The 16,571-nt window shown below is 43.9% G+C and overlaps 1 protein-coding gene across 1 annotated transcript in view; it reads right to left on the reverse strand.

The window, feature by feature from the left end:
* The window catches only part of SGMS2 (sphingomyelin synthase 2), a 99,258-nt gene that overhangs the window by 69,268 nt on the left and 13,419 nt on the right, over positions 1–16,571 (reverse strand). The gene's annotated exons all lie outside the window — the stretch shown is intronic.

Genomic DNA, 16,571 nt, shown 5'->3' on the forward strand with positions numbered 1-16,571 from the left:
TCCACTTGCAAGGGAATATGCCTCAGAGCTTATTGAATGGGGTGAGGCAAGAAATGGTGGGAAAAAAATAAAAAATGTTATTTTAACTTTTTCCTTGCACACGATTGGGTATTATTTGCAAAGTGAAACTCCCCTACATAGATTAAGCTCTGGGGAAGATTCACGTGCAAAGTGAACAATTTTTTTGCATTTAGTAAATCAGTAAATCAACCCCATAGATGTGCTTTCGAGAAAAAGCAGAAAAACACAATGGCCCGGATTCACGTAGAGCGGCGCATCTTTAGACCGGCGTAGCGCATCTCATATGGGCTACGTCGATGTAAATCAGGGAGGCTAGAACAGTATTCACAAAGCACTCACTCCCAAACTTGCGCCGGCATAACGTAAATTGGCCAGCGTAAACTCGCCTAATTCAAAGTGGGAAGGTAGTGGGTGTGATCTATTAAAATGAAGCGTGACCCCATGTAAATGAAGGGCCGAACGAACGGCGCATGCTCAGAATCACGTCGCATATACTCCCTAAGATACGACGGCTCAATGCCTACGACGTGAACGTAGCCTACGCCCAGCCCCATTCACGTACGACTTACGTAAACGACGTAAAATACGACGGCTGTTCCGACGTCCATACCTTTGCATGGGCTGCGCCTCCTATATGGTGGTTTACCTTTATGCCGGACGTACGCCTTACGTAAACGGCGTCGATTACAGCGACGGGCGCAAATAAGTTCGTGAATCGGCGTATCTCGGTCATTTGCATATTCAACGCGTAAATCAATGGAGGCGCCCCTTGCGGCCAGCGTAAATATGCGCCCAAGATACGACGGCGTAGGAGACTTACGTTGGTCGGATGGAGCCAAAATTCAGGCTTATCTTATTTCAAGCATCAGGCGCATAGATACGATGGCGCATCAGTTCACTTACGCAGCGTATCAGAAGATACGTCGGCGTAAGTGTCTGTGAATCCGGGCCAATGATTGTTTAGTCCTACAAGCTAAAAAGCAGAGTCTGTATAGTTTGTAAGGAACTTAGAAATGCAAAGAATCAAATGAAACAAATGACACATACTGTAAGGTACATCAAGCTGATCTAATTTACTTGTATGTCTGAAAATCACTGAAAAGACTATGCAGTGCTCCGGCTGCAGGTTGTTAAATTCATGTAATATTCTAATGTATTCATGGTTCATGAACTAATATACTTCAAACCAGAAATATCTCAAGGTCAAATCCATCTTTTCTGCAAAGAAACAGTAAGGTCTTTATATCAAATCCCCAGAAGGGTTTTCTGCTACTGCACAGCCCTTTATAATTGGTGATTTCTTGGATGCCTCATTCTCTACTGACTCTTACATAGAACCACTTGTGTCATGTACGTTAAAGAGGATCTGCGCTCAAAAGCGAAAAGACATGTATGTAAATAGTTACCCTCCAAATTGGAATTAAATGCCAATGGTGGACTGCAAGTTGATTTTTTTTTACTGTACTAAGTAAAATTGAGCATCTCTCTGGTGTTGGATAACAAGCACGAGGCACTAGTCACGGTGTTGGTGATTTACTAAAACTGGTGCACACAGAATTTGGTGAAACTGTGCATATTAACCAATCAGCTTTCAGGTTTTATTGTGATAGCTTAAAGGGTTTGTAAAAGATTATTTTTTATCTTAATAGCTTCCTTTACCTTAATGCAGTGCTGTTTTCATGTCCTCATTGTTCGTTTTTGCTCTCAAGTTGCTGTAATTCTTCTCTAATCTCCACACTTCCTGGTTGTCTGTTTCCTGATAACCACAGTGCTGGGAGCTTTCTCTCTGTGGTCACTAATCAAGGAGGTGTGATTACTGTGCGTCTTATTTCTAGTTTCGTTTTCCAAACCATCACTGCTCTATTGCTCTGTAAGGCAGAGAGGCAGGAAACAACATGCAAAAACGAAACTAGAAACTACAGGTACATTATATGATTGATTTTTATCTATGTTTAATCGTTTTTAAAAGGAATCAGTTAACTATTATGTCTCTATACCCTGTAAACTGTCATTTCAGCAAAAAAAATTGTTTTATTTACAACTCCTTTAACCCCTTAACGCCCGCCGCACGACTATATACGTCCGCAAAATGGCGCGGACAGGCAGATGGGCGTATATATATACGTCCCTGACTTCTAGCGGGTAGGGGGTCCGATCAGGACCCCCCCCGCTGCGTGCGGTGGGCGGATTCCCTCGGGGAGCGATCCGGGATGACGGCGCGGCTATTCGTTTATAGCCGCTCCTTCGCGATCGCTCCCCGGAGCTGAAGAACGGGGAGAGCCGTATGTAAACACAGCTTCCCCGTGCTTCACTGTGGCGGAGTATCGATCCAGTGATCCTTTTTATAAGGGAGACTCGATCGATGACGTCAGTCCTACAGCCACACCCCCCTACAGTTGTAAACACACACTAGGTGAACCCTAACTCCTACAGCGCCCCCTGTGGTTAACTCCCAAACTGCAACTGTCATTTTCACAATAAACAATGCAATTTAAATGCATTTTTTGCTGTGAAAATGACAATGGTCCCAAAAATGTGTCAAAATTGTCCGAAGTGTCCGCCATAATGTCACAGTCACGAAAAAAATCGCTGATCGCCGCCAATAGTAGTAAAAAACAAAATAATTAATAAAAATGCAATAAAACTATCCCCTATTTTGTAAACGCTATACATTTTTGAATTTGGTGTGTCCGTGTGTATGCAAGACAGCTTGAGCGGAATTCCGTCGGAAAAACCCGCCAGAGTTTATTCCAATGGAAAAAACGGTTGTGTGTACGTGGCATTATGGTTTGCAATTATGAAAGGAAAATATTACAGTGTATGTCAAGCTGAAACATTTTCGGTCAGTTTTGGACACAGTGAGTAAGAATTATAGCTTGGGTTTAGTCAAAAAATAAAGAATATCAGCACAAGGGACGTTACTTACTATCAATGTAATGCATTCCTTATGCTACTGGCTGGTGCTTTAGTTGAAATATTCCATCCTCTGATGTTTCCTCTACCCCCAATCTTCTGGAGCAGTGGGGGTTAAGAGACAAGGGACCTGAACTGTCATATGCATTCATTAAGGGTGCCCACTAAGCCCATCCTTACCACCCCCCCCCCCCTCTTCCATTCATAGAAACCATACTCTAGTTTCCATTAATGAAAAGTGCTCTATGAATGGAAACGGACCTTTGATTCACATGCCCCTCCTCCATTAATAGAGTGCTTTTCATTGATGCAAACTATAGTGCAGCTTCTATGTAGGGAGAAGAGAGGCGGAAAGGATAGTCACTACTCTTTTCCTTTCACAATTAGTGCATATTAGCCCCTGCTGCACTGGAAGATTGAGGGGGGGGGGGGGGGGCTTTGGAAGAGAAAGAATTCAACTAAAGCACCAGCCAGCAGCACAAGAGATGCATCACATTGATTGTAAAAAAATTGCCTTGCACTTTTTTTTACATTTTTACTAAACTTAGGCTTTAAAATTCCCACTGGGTTTTATTTGCATCCAGGGTTACCATAGAGCGATACAGTATTTCCTTACTTATTGTCCCTGTAACCATTTCACCAGACAGGAAGTGAGCGAAAATTCCTAAAAACAACATAAACACAAATAAAAAGACTGGAACCTGTTACAGATTTTGCCTGACTTCCTGTCTGATGAAACCATTGACAGAAGGTGAGGGAGAAATCTCACTAATGGAGGCTTGAACAGCAGTTAAAATCTGACAAGGGTTCTAATCCTTCCCCACTCCATTTGAAACAAAACAACATTTTAGATTTTAGTCAGCCGCATGTGGTGGGTGTGTTTGCATGGCGGCAGGATCTGGCGGTCGGCCGAAGTAGGTTAAAACTTGTATGTGGGGACTAATTTGATTTCGCCACTCCATGATATGTATATTGATAATGTGGATACCCTTTCTAGATGCTGATGCATTGGGGACATGGCTATATGCAGGTGTAGAGGGTGACTATTGTAGAGAATTACAAGGTGAGCCTCCTCCTCTATCGTCTGACGAAACACGTAGAGATCCAATCAGTTGCATCTGTCTTATGTATTGTATGGTTATTTCTGACAATATCTTGATTTTTAGATGTTTCTAAATACAATTTTTATATATTTTTTTATATTTTGTATAGTTGTGTTTTGGCACCTTTAAAATCCAATTTCTTGTTTTTTGTTATATATTGTTTAAACAAGGGATGTGGAGCGGATGGCTGTCAGATATTCAGCAAATCTGTCTTACTCTTTCTAGCTGCTGATGCGTTGGGGACATGGCTACATGCAGGTGTAGTGGGTGACTATTTGTAGAGAACTATTTGTAGAGAATTTGTAGGTTAGCCCCCTCCTCTAATTTTAATCTTTAGATTTGTGGTTATATTTATCTTTTATACCTTATAGGTGTGCCCGCCTTGCCAATTCATGTCTCCTGTTTGTGGGAATGCCTGGGTCCCCTATGCCTGCCCCTAGACTGTTTAGATTCCACCTATTACCACCATATCCATGTACGTAATGCAGTCTCTAAATGTATTGAGAATAAGAATGATATAAATTTGAGATAATGTAATAATTATATATGATCCAAATTTGTGTTTTTGCTTGATTATTATAGAATCGTTCCCCCTCATAAACATATGGTCCTGAAGAAGCTAAGCAGCGAAACGTGTTGACCATTGCAAGATGGACTTGATCATCTGGACTATACAGAGTATCAATCCAACATTGGGGTCGATGACCACTATTGTCTAGCACCTATTTGAGGGGAACTTGTTTATTTAGAAGAAGCACATTCCTCTTATGACGTTTTGAGAATTGTGTATACAATAGAATTTTAATGTTCATAAAAAAAGAAATGTCTTTTTATATGTAAAGGATATGTCTCATGTTATTCTTTCAAAGTCCACCATTTTCCCCACAAGTTTCTTGGAGGCCCTTTTTCTAAAAAAACATTTTTGGCAGGATACACACTTTTAAATAAATGGCCTTTCTCATAAATAACTGAAATAGTTCAGGTTTTACATTTTGTTCAAAAGACACTATGACCTCACGTGGAGTTCTAACTTTTTGGAACCAATAAATTCTTTGGTAGAAATGTCAAGGGGATGTGATAGAGATCTATGAATAACATCTCTCATATAAAACTAAAATACTGTTTAGAAGTTTATTTGATTTAGAAATTTCTTAAGTTTAGAACGCCCTTCAGTTGTACCAACCATATTATTTCCTGAATAAAAAGAATTCTTTGATCATACAAAAGATTGAAGTGCCGCTCAAAGCCGAGGGTTGAGTGTCTCCTCACCGGTGCTCAGAAGATGGGAGCAGGCATCTGGTTTACTAATTCAGGAGTGTCAGGCCCTGTACACACGATAGAACATGTTCGATGAAAATGGTCCGCGGACTGTTTTCATCGGACATGTCCGCTGGGAGATTTTGGTCTGATGGCTGTACACACCATCAAACCGAAATCCCCGCGGACAGACAGCGCGGTGACGTGGCGGTGACGTTGACGCCGCCACGTCACCAAACCAGGAAGTAAAATACTTCCACGCATGTGTCGAATCCATTAGGTGTACTAACCAGCGGACATGTCGGACGGACGGGTTTCCAGCAGACAAATTTTAAAGCCTGCTTTAAAATTTTTGTCCGCTGGAAACCTGTCTGCTAGGCTGTACACACGGTCGGATCTGTCCGCAGAAACTGGTCCGCGGACCAGTTTCAGCAGACATGTTCGATCGTGTGTACAGGGCCTTAAAGTATCATGCATAAGACACCGCTTAAACTGACCTGGTGCTTGCAAAATGTGTGATCTCTGGCCGCACCCTTTGACTTGTTTCACCCTGCTCATCAGGACTTGGTCACCAATGAGCAGGGTGAAACGCATCAGCAGCCGCACCCACATTTTGGGTCGGTCTGAGCGGCATCTTATGCACGACATATAATTTATTTGTTGGCCATCTTCAAATGGGAATATTTGTGTTACTTCTCCTTGGTTTTACCACAGTTAAGCCTTCTTAGCAGGGCCGGGACAAGGGGTGGGCAGGAGGGACGGCTGCCCTGGGCACTGTGGTATCATGTGAGGTGGGGGGCACCAAGAGGGGATTGAGGGGGGGGGGGGAATTTGTGTTGGGAGGATGAACTGGGGAGGGGGGTAAGAATTGTTCTAGGAGGGGAAATGTGGGGAGGTGTGCTAGAAGTAAAGTAGTGATTTGGGGAATTTGTGTTGAGAGGGGGGATTTGTGGTAACATGGCGGAGAAGGGGGGGATTTGTGCTAGGAGGGAGACTTGGAGTGGGGGGAGAGCATATGTGCTTAGGGGGAAATTTGAGGGGTAGATGATATGTGCTGGGAGGGGACGTTTTTTTGGGAGGGGTGGATTTGTGCTGGGGGCATATGGGGAGAGAGGATTTGAGTTGAGAAGGGGGGGGATTTTGTGCCAGGAGGGGGGATTTCACCAGGGGGGTGGATTTGTACTGGGAGGAAGGAGAAATATATTCTTAGGGGGAGTATACAGATTAGTGCTCAATTTTTTGGGGGGAGGGGGGTGATTTTGCTGACACATATTTATACAACCGAGGGGGGGGGCGCAATTTATTTAGCATGTTCGCCCTGGGCTCTAGATTACCTTGTCTCGGCACTGCTTCTTAGAATAGGTTTTCCTATCTCATTTTACACATATACCAAAAATAAGAGGATTAGTCCTCATTTCAGGACAGTGAGCAGAGCCTTGCAAATCATTGCTTTATACCTCATTGGCCAAATGAACATCTAGAACAGTGTTGCCATCCTCCCGCAGCATTTTTTACTAACAAAACATGGAAAATTTACTGACAGAACACATTTTTTTAATGACAACCTGAAAAATTACAGAAGTCCTATTAAAAATGAAGACAACCAATATTTAAACAGTATACACTGACAATACCCATAACAAGTAATTTGCCTGGTTCACCCTTAAAAAGTCAACACAGCATGACAGATTATCAGTCCCTGATATTACAGACAGATGTAAAAGTCACTGATTTTCATAAACGGTCTGTAAATTTACTAACAGTTGGCAACCCTGATCCAGAACCACTGGACTATAGTGCAAAGATTGCCTAATATTATAGAGTAATTTATTTCAAACTCTATACAGATGTTTCAGGCTATTTAGCCATCATCAAAGCAAAGTATGGAAACCATTAGCTAGATTCAGAGAGACTTAGGCTGGCGTATCAGTAGATACGCCAGCCTAAGTCTGAATTTGCGTCGGTGCTAATTTAAGCGTATTCTGGTAACCAGATACGCTTAAATTAGGATCAGATACGAGCGGCGTAAGTGTCTTACACCGCCGTATCCTAAAGTGTAATTTTTAGGCTGACCGCTAGGTGGCGCTTCCATTGCGGTCGGCGTAGAATATGTAAATCACTAGATACGTCTATTCACGAACGTACGCCCGGCCGACGCAGTACAGATACGCCGTTTACGTAACGCATTATCAGGCCTAAAGTTATTCCATCAAATAGCTGGAATAGTCATGTTAAGTATGGCCACCGTTCCCGCGACGAAATGTGAAAATTTTACGTTGTTTGCGTAAGTTGTCCGTGAATAGGGTTTTACGTCATTTACGTCCACGTCGAAATCAATAGGACCATGCGGCGTACTTTGCCGCAATGCACACTGGGATATGTAGGCGGACTGCGCATTCGCCGTTCGTAAAATACGTCAATCACGTCAGGTCAAGCCCCATTAACATAAAACACACCCCCTTAGCTAAATTTGAATTAGGCGCCATTACGCCCGCCCGATTTACGCTACGCCGCCGTAACTTAGCAGGCAAGTACTTTGTGAATCATGTACTTGCCTCGCTAACTTACGGCGGCGTAGTGTAAACATGATACGCTACGCCGCCGCAAAGTTAGGACGCCCTCTCTGAATCTAGCTACATGTCTTCTAATAATATAGGGCTTGGTAAGACTAAAGTTGGCCATACAGGGAGCGATCACATTTTGGCCAATTCCTGATGAACTGGCTGAAATTTGATCAGCCCTGTTGGCTGCCTCCTGCCACACATCCCTTGATTAAAAAATCAAAGGAACCAGGTTGAAAATTTGAACAGCATCTGCATCCAATCAGATGCAAGCACTGTTTGAGTATTTTGGCAGAGCAATCCGTTAGATTTAAATTTATATCTCTATGGCCCCGTACACACGGCCGAGGAACTCGACGTGCCAAACACATCGAGTTCCTCGGCCAGTTCAGTCCTGGAGCCGAGTTCTCCCATAGAACAACGAGGAAATAGAGAACATGTTCTCTATTTCCTCGCCGAGGTCCTCGTCGGCTTCCTCGGCCGAAAGTGTACACCCGCCCGGGTTTCTCGGCAGAATTCAGCCAGAAACTCGGTCGGAAGCTGAATTCTGCCGAGGAAACTGGTCGTGTGTACGGGGCCTCAGGCCAAGGAATCAATATACCCTGCAACCCAATAAGTGCACAGTACAGTAAAGCCTCTGATCCTTGGTTTGAAATATACTGTTTAAATAGGCAAACAAGCAACAGTATAAAACAATACGGCTACTGGTGGTGTTTCTCTAAAAAAAGTATATAGAGAAAATGAACCACCATAGAAAGCCAATAGTTGTTGCCAACATCCCCAATTAATCGTAAAATGGGTAGGCAAGTAACCCCTAGGCACTTGTGGGACTTTAAAGTGGTTGTATACACTGTACAACCACTTTTCCCTATACAGTAGGTAAGCCTATAATAAGGCTTATCTGTAGGTACTGGAAATATCTCCTAAACCTGTATGGTTAAGGAGATATTTGCCATATACGTTTGTGGCGACATCATCGGTGCATGCGCACTATAGAAAGGGCACGATATTTGGCAGTCAGTAGGTCGGGGCCCCGGACTTACCCCATCTCCCAGGCAGCACAGCGGCATCAGCTTCAACTCTGGACTGTTCTGTCCAGCTGCTTCATCCCTCCCTCTGCGTCTCCTCCCTCCTCCTCCTGGTGGTCAATCTGATCGGATCTCCTTTTCGGCCAACCGGGTGGTGATTGGCTTCCTGATTTGCCAGGAGGAGAATCAGTGTTACAGTAGCGAATATTTATTTGCTATTGTCACACAATTGGGTGGGGTTCGGGCACAGTGCTCTGCGCCCCGAGCCTACACTTTCTAGAAGCCTATTAGAGCCTCAGGCTCTAATTATGACCCCACCATCGGAATCCATGCATCCGGCACCCTGCATATAGATCAGGGGGCCGGACGCATGGATAGGGGTGGGTGCGCCCGTACGCCCCTAGTGAAAGGGCCACCACTGGTCTGACTGTTGTTGGCCTAACTCTAAATTATTGCTTAAAAAGAATAAGAGTAACTTTTACTGCAATACTCAACTTCAATTTAGGGTTTTCTCATGCAATTACTTTCCACCAACAGATGTTACTAGTTCTCCTGGCTGAATAATGGCTAGCATCATTAAACACACTTTCCCTGAGCCCGGGCTGCCAAGGAGTCTTCTAGGAGTGCAATTTCAGAGTAGTCTGGTCTCAGGACGGTTTCACACAAAAATCGCACAGGAACACGATGCAAGTAAACAAATGATACCAATAAATAGCCCAGCAGCTGGTGCATACAATTGGCCATGCAAGTGAATAGCTGTACCCAGGGCAGGACTTAGGGTGGTGGGGGCCCCTGGGCTTGAGTCACTTTCGGGCCCTACCTTCTATACATTACTTTAAATAGCACAAAATGATACATACACAAGCACTTTAAAGGGGTATGCCTAGGGAAGCAAAACAGCATAAAATGTATGTGTGTATGGGGATAAATAACCCAATATCACCACAAAGAGCCTTGCAAAGGAAAGAGCTTCCGCTGTACCTGTCAGATGGAGATTGATCATATAATTCCGCCGTACGAGCCGTCACCTCTGTCCATCGGTAGTCGCCGCAGCTATAAATAGTGTCATTCGGATGCCCGCACACACGCAGAAGAATGACTGGGCGTAATGACGTCATCGCGACCGCGTCGCATAATGATGATGCGTAGTCATCAATAGTAAACATAGCGTTGTCCCGAAGGACATGATGTATACTGCGCATGGGCACAAAAAAGCACTGACACAAGTCAGAGTGCAATGTATTCAAAGGGCAAATCCAGCAATTGGAGCCAAAGTAACATGCCACATCCAGCAAAAGCACAGACACCGGGCATAATATTGCAAAAATAGCTTCACAAGGGTAATAATAAAAGAAAGACAGTTTGTCTACTTGGACGGAAGGACAAAAATTATCAATGTCCCTAGAACAGGAAAAAATGCTAGACCAATCAACACACTTTACATGAAAAATGTAATGACTGGCATATTATTGAAAAAAAAATTACGTAAACGGGTGGGGACCCCTATTGGGTGGGGCCCATGGACTTGAGCCCAGTCAAGCCCAATGGTAAGTCCGGCCCAGGCTGTACGTGGCAATACTTGTAGGTGCACTAAGGTCATTGTTGACACTGGACACATCCATTAGCTCCCTAAGAAGCATGAAAGGAAAAAAGCCCAAAGAGGCATCCAATATACTATTCTTTAAGTGTCACTTATTATTTTGGTAATTCCTTTTTAAAAAAAAAAAATTTGAAATTTTTGTTTTTGGAAATTGTTTTGGAGACCACTTAATAGCAAGATCCCTAGCAACTAAATGGTGAAGGTGGATTTCTTGCTCTCCGAAACGCATCGGATATAATTTCTCTACAGGTTGTGACTTCATTGTGATGAATACATTTATATGAACTTCTGAATGGATTATTTGGTGCTTGGTATCTTCTGCCCACATAGAATTTCAAGAAGCCATGTCCTTAGATAAACATTGCGTATTTCCTTGACCACAGATGAGTATGGCAAGCACATAATGTACTTCTTTTCTAAGGAGGTTTTTTTTTTTTTTATCTCCTGCTATCATCCTGCTGCAGAACAGTAAAAGCACAATCCTTCCAATATACACACGTCTCTTTATTGATTCTTACCATCAGAATAGTTAGCTATAAAGTCTATATTAAGCAACAATTTGAAAAGTGCAAGTGTGGTTGAGATGATCTACAAAAATGTATGTACGAGTATTCGTTTTCATCTTGCCTTAGTCATGCACAAATCAAACAATTGTAAATCACTATAAAAAAGTCCGAAAAAGTTTTGCCTTTAGTTCTACGGCTACGCTAAGCCTTTTTTTTTTTTTTAAACAAACAATAGCCATTGGCTAAAGCAATTCAATGTGGCCAGGTAATTAACATAATGGCCAATTAAGAACAGCCAGCCAGGCATGCTAATTAGTTCCTTGAAGTAAAAGGATTGTTCCCTAATTTGGGAAAAAAACTGTCTACTAAACAATGATCATGTCATTTCCATAGAAGGTCACTTCCATAGAAGGTCATTTCCGAAGGTCACTTCCATAGAAGGTCATTTCCATAGGTCACTTCCATAGAAGGTCATTTCCATAGAAGGTCATTTTTATAGAAGGTCACTTCCATAGAACGTAATTTCCTTAGAAGGTCACTTCCATAGAAGGTCATTTTCATAGAAGGTCACTTCCATAGAACGTAATTTCCATAGAACGTAATTTCCATAGAACGTCACTTCCATAGAAGGTAATTTCCATAGAAGGTCATTTTCATAGAGGGTCATTTCCATAGAAGGTCACTTCCATAGAAGGTCATTTCCATAGAAGGTCACTTCCATAGAAGGTCACTTCCATAGAAGGTCATTTCCATAGAAGGTCATTTTCATAGAAGGTCACTTCCATAGAACGTAATTTCCATAGAACGTCACTTCCATAGAAGGCCATTTTCATAGAGGGTCATTTCCATAGAAGGTAATTTTCATAGGAGGTCACTTCCATAGAACGTCATTTCCATAAAAGGTCACCTCCATAGAAGGTCATTTCCATAGCTTTTTAGAAGAAAGTCAGATCTGGAAACGTTATTTGGCAATCTGAAGATATCTTTTGGCCTACCTAAACAGGAATGCCTGGGTTCCACAAGAATTCCAACTCAGGTATACGCAGAAGGAAAGACGGTATATAGTCCTTGGAAACTTCTGTTCATCTTGCTGAAAAGACCCACCCATATCTGGTGTAAGGCCTGGTTCACACTTACTGTATGTGCTTTTCAGTGGCTTTTAAGTCTTGCCGAAATCCATTACAGTCCATTTAACATGATTTCCTATGGGTCACGTTCACATCTGTGCGTTTTCCACAAATGTGTTTTTTTGGAAAGGGCCAGGGACTATGCATTCCACAACAACTTTATTATTATTATTATACACGATTTATATAGCGCCAACAGTTTACGCAGAGCTTTACAATATAAAAGGGAGACAATACAGTTACAATACAACAAATTTCAAGAGAATTAAGAGAGCCCTGCTCAGAAGAGCTTACAATCTAATAGGGTGGGGCAGGTGGTACAAAAGGTTGTAACTGTGGGGAATTAGATTAGTTGGAGACGTGGTAAACTTAATTAGAAATACAGTGGAAACGCATTAAAAAAGCAGTGCTTGCAGTTTTGATGCGTTTCTGCTGGTTTCTCCCGCAAGACAACAGACACCTCCCAAAAATGCATCAAAAACGCATTAACAAAGTGCCATGGACAGAAAAATGCACCTGGAAAACGCATCAACCGCAACCTGCAACCAGGTCCTAAGCCTTGCCATTTAGCAGTTCAGTCTGAGAGCCTATACTGACCACTAAGGCTCCAACTCCGGGATGTTAAATGAGAAAATCTAAGCCCCAGGAAGGGCAGGCCTCCCTTAGCTCCAAGTCATGCGGGTATAAAAGGTCTATGTATGGTGTTGGTCTGTGATCCACAAAAAATTACTGTCCAAGAAATCTAGTTTAAGAATTATTCCCTTTTCACACGGGCTTTGCGATCAGATCTGCCTTTCAGTTTTGACATACCGTATTTATCGCGTATACCGCGGACGTACAGGACGTGAGCGCGAGAGTAGCCGAGCTTGCCCGACTATACACAAGTGTACTGCGCTCCGTATATGCCGGCGCAGTATTCAAACTCGGTGCGGGAAAGTGGGGATCGAGCGGGGAGGACGCCGCAGAAGGACGCCGGACCCGACGAAGAGGATACCCGAAGCCGCAGACGGAAGCCGGACCCGACGAGGGCCACCGATGGACGCCGCGCAAGACACCAAAACTGTAAGTACAAAAATCTTTTTTCCACAGGAATGCGGGTCCACTTTAGGGGTGCGCGCTATACGCCGGAGCGCGCAATACCCCGATAAATACGGTACTTGCAAGCACTACAAGGTATCTACATTTAACACCAATTTCTACACTCATCATCTAGCAGGGGTTGTAAAGGCTCAGCAAACAGTAAATATTAGCAGCTTTCATGTAAGACAGCTACTGCGTCTTTGAACACATACTGTATGAATTTCCTCATCCCAACACAAATTGACATACTTGGCATTGCATTAAAGTGGATTTTTTTTTTTTTATGTCACAATGTAGAGTATAAGATTTCCTATCATCTGTGCCCAGTCTTGCCACAAAGAGTTAATTCAGCTCTGAGCAATCCTTTTTTATTGCTCAGTGAAATAAAACGGATTTACAGAGAAAAACCTTAGTCCGTTCCGCCCCCTTACTGTGAGTGACAGGTTGTTTACATATCTCATGCACTAGCCTGGAGACAGGCATTATTTTTTAATTCCCACCCCCACTCCTTTTCTGAAGTCATGTGGTTTCTTTTCTGGATTTTGACTGGATGTAAGTGATCATAGCAGAATTTAGTGTAAAGCCTTGTACACATGATCGGTTCGTCTGATGAAAACAGACTGATGGACCGTTTTCATTGGATAAACCGATCGTGTGTGGGCCCCATCGGTTTGTTTTCCATCAAAAAAAAAAAAAAAAATAGAACATGTTTTAAAATTTTCCTATGGATAAAAAAAAACGATAGAAAAAAACGATCGACTGTGAGGAACTCCATCGGAGAAAAATCCAGCAATGCTCAGAATCAAGTCGACGCATGCTCGGAAGCATTGAACTTTTCTCAGCACGTTGTAGTGTTTTACGTCATTGCGTTGGACACGGTCGGATTTTTGACTGATGGTGTGTAGGCAAAACTGATGAAAGTCAGCTTCATCGGATATCCGACAAAAAAATCCATCGGATTAGATTTCGTCAGATATCCAATCGTGTGTACAGGGCATTAGGAATACACAGGAAAAAATGCATGTTGACAAGGGGAGTGTAGAGGAGGGCGGGGAGTCTACTGACATCACAACTCCACCCACCAAGCTCCAGACAACAGACCCACCCACAGAATCTGCAGTTTTTTGGGTCTCATTACAGACAGGGGGGAGACATTTGACAGGTAAGGATACATGCAGGAGGCATGTATATGCTTATAGATCAGCACTATGGCAGTAGTTTAGAAAGGATGAAAGAGGGTTTACATCCACTTTAACCACTTCAGCCCCGGACCATATTGCTGGTCAAAGACCAGAGCACTTTTTGCGATTTGGCACTGCGTCACTTTAACTGACAATTGCGCGGTCGTGCGACATGGCTCCCAAACAAAATTGGCGTCCTCTTTTCCCCCACAAATAGAGCTTTCTTTTGATGGTATTTGATTACCTCTGCAGTTTTTAGTTTTTGCTCTATAAACAAAAATAGAGAAAAATTTTGAAAAAAAATAAACTTTTTTTTCCTCAGTTTAGGCCGATACGTATTCTTCTACATATTTTTCGTTAAAAAAAATCGCAATAAGCGTTTATGGTCTGGTTTACGCAAAAGTTATAGCGTTTACAAAATAGGGGGTAGTTTTATGGCATTTTTATTAATATTTTTTTTTACTAGTAATGGCAGCGATCAGCGATTTTTTCCGGTACTGCAACATTATGGTGGACACCTCGGACACTTTTGACACATTTTTGGGACCATTGGCATTTTTATAGCGATCAGTGCTATACAAATGCATTGATTACTATAAAAATTCCACTGGCGGGGAAGGGGTTAACACTAGGGGCGAGGAAGGGTTTAAGTATGTTCCCTGGGTGTGTTCTAACTGTAGGGGGGGGTGGACTCACTAGGGGAAATGACTGATCGCTGTTCATACATCGTATAAACAGACGGTCAGGCATTTCTCTCCTGACAGGACCGGGAGCTGTGTGTTTACACACACAGCTCCCGGTTCTCGCTCTGTAACGAGCGATCGTGGGTGCCCGGCGGCGATCGCGGCCACTGGGCACGCGCGCGGGAGTCAGGGGCGAGCGGGGGATCTCGCCCAGCAGAGCTGCGAACATGGTGGTCTGTACTGGGGGAAAGGGGGGGTTCTACTACTGAGGGGTCTGTACTGGGGGGGAAAGGGGGGGGTTTACTACTGAGAAGTCTGTACTGGGAGGTTCTTCTACTGTGGAGTCTGTATTGGGGGAAAAGGGGGGGGGGGTTCTACTACTGCTCAGTGCCCTACTGCCTATCTTGCTGTCACTCTGCAGCAGCAGGACAGAGCACTGTGGCAGGTTAACACAGGGGGGTCTTTAGTGGGGGAAAGAGGGGGGTTCTACTACTGAGGGGTCTGTACATGGGGAAGGGGAGGTTCTACTACTGAGGGGTCTGTACTTGGAGAAGGGGGGGTTCTACTACTGATGGTTCTGTACTTGGAGAAGAGGGGGTTCTACTACTGAGGGGTCTGTACTGGAGGAAAGAGGGGGGTTCTACTACTGAGGGGTCTGTACATGGGGAAGGGGAGGTTCTACTACTGAGGGGTCTGTACATGGGGAAGGGGAGGTTCTACTACTGAGGGGTCTGTACTTGGAGAAGAGGGGGGTTCTACTACTGAGGGGTCTGTACATGGGGAAGGGGAGGTTCTACTACTGATGGGTCTGTACTTGGAGAAGAGGGGGGTTCTACTACTGAGGGGTCTGTACTGGAGGAAAGAGGGGGGTTCTACTACTGAGGGGTCTGTGCTGGAAAGAGGGGGTTCTACTACTGAGGGGTCTGTACTCGGGGAAGGGGGGTTCTACTACTAAGAGGTCTGTACTAGGGGTTTTTACTACTTAGCAGTCTGTACTGGCGGAAAGGGGGGGGGTTTCTACTACTGGGAGGTCTGTACTGGGGGTTCTACTACTGTGGAGTCTGTACTGGGGGAAAGGGGGGGGGGGGTCTAGTACTGCTCAGTGCCCTACTGCATATCCTGCAGAGCAATGTGGCAGGCTAACAGGGGGGTCTGTACTGGGGGAAAGGGGGGTTCTACTAGTGAGGGGTTTGTACTGGGGGAGGGGGGGGTTCTACTACTGAGGAGTCTGTACTGGGGGAAAGGGGGGGTTCTACTACTGCTCAGTGCCCTACTGCCTATCCTGCTGTCACTCCACAGTGGCAGGACAAAGCCCTGTGGCAGGCTGATGGGGGGGGGGGGGGGGGTGTCACACCATCTTTTACTGCACCAGGTGACACCAACCCTAGTGACACCACTGATTGCTATGGCCAACCACTTTGATGCTCAGTCCTGATAAACTGAAACATTTACAATTGATTACTTTCTGCTCTTTTATATAAACTAATATTTAAATTAGGTTTAATGCCTTC

Source organism: Rana temporaria, chromosome 1, assembly GCF_905171775.1.
Source record: "Rana temporaria chromosome 1, aRanTem1.1, whole genome shotgun sequence".
NCBI lineage: Eukaryota > Metazoa > Chordata > Amphibia > Anura > Ranidae > Rana > Rana temporaria.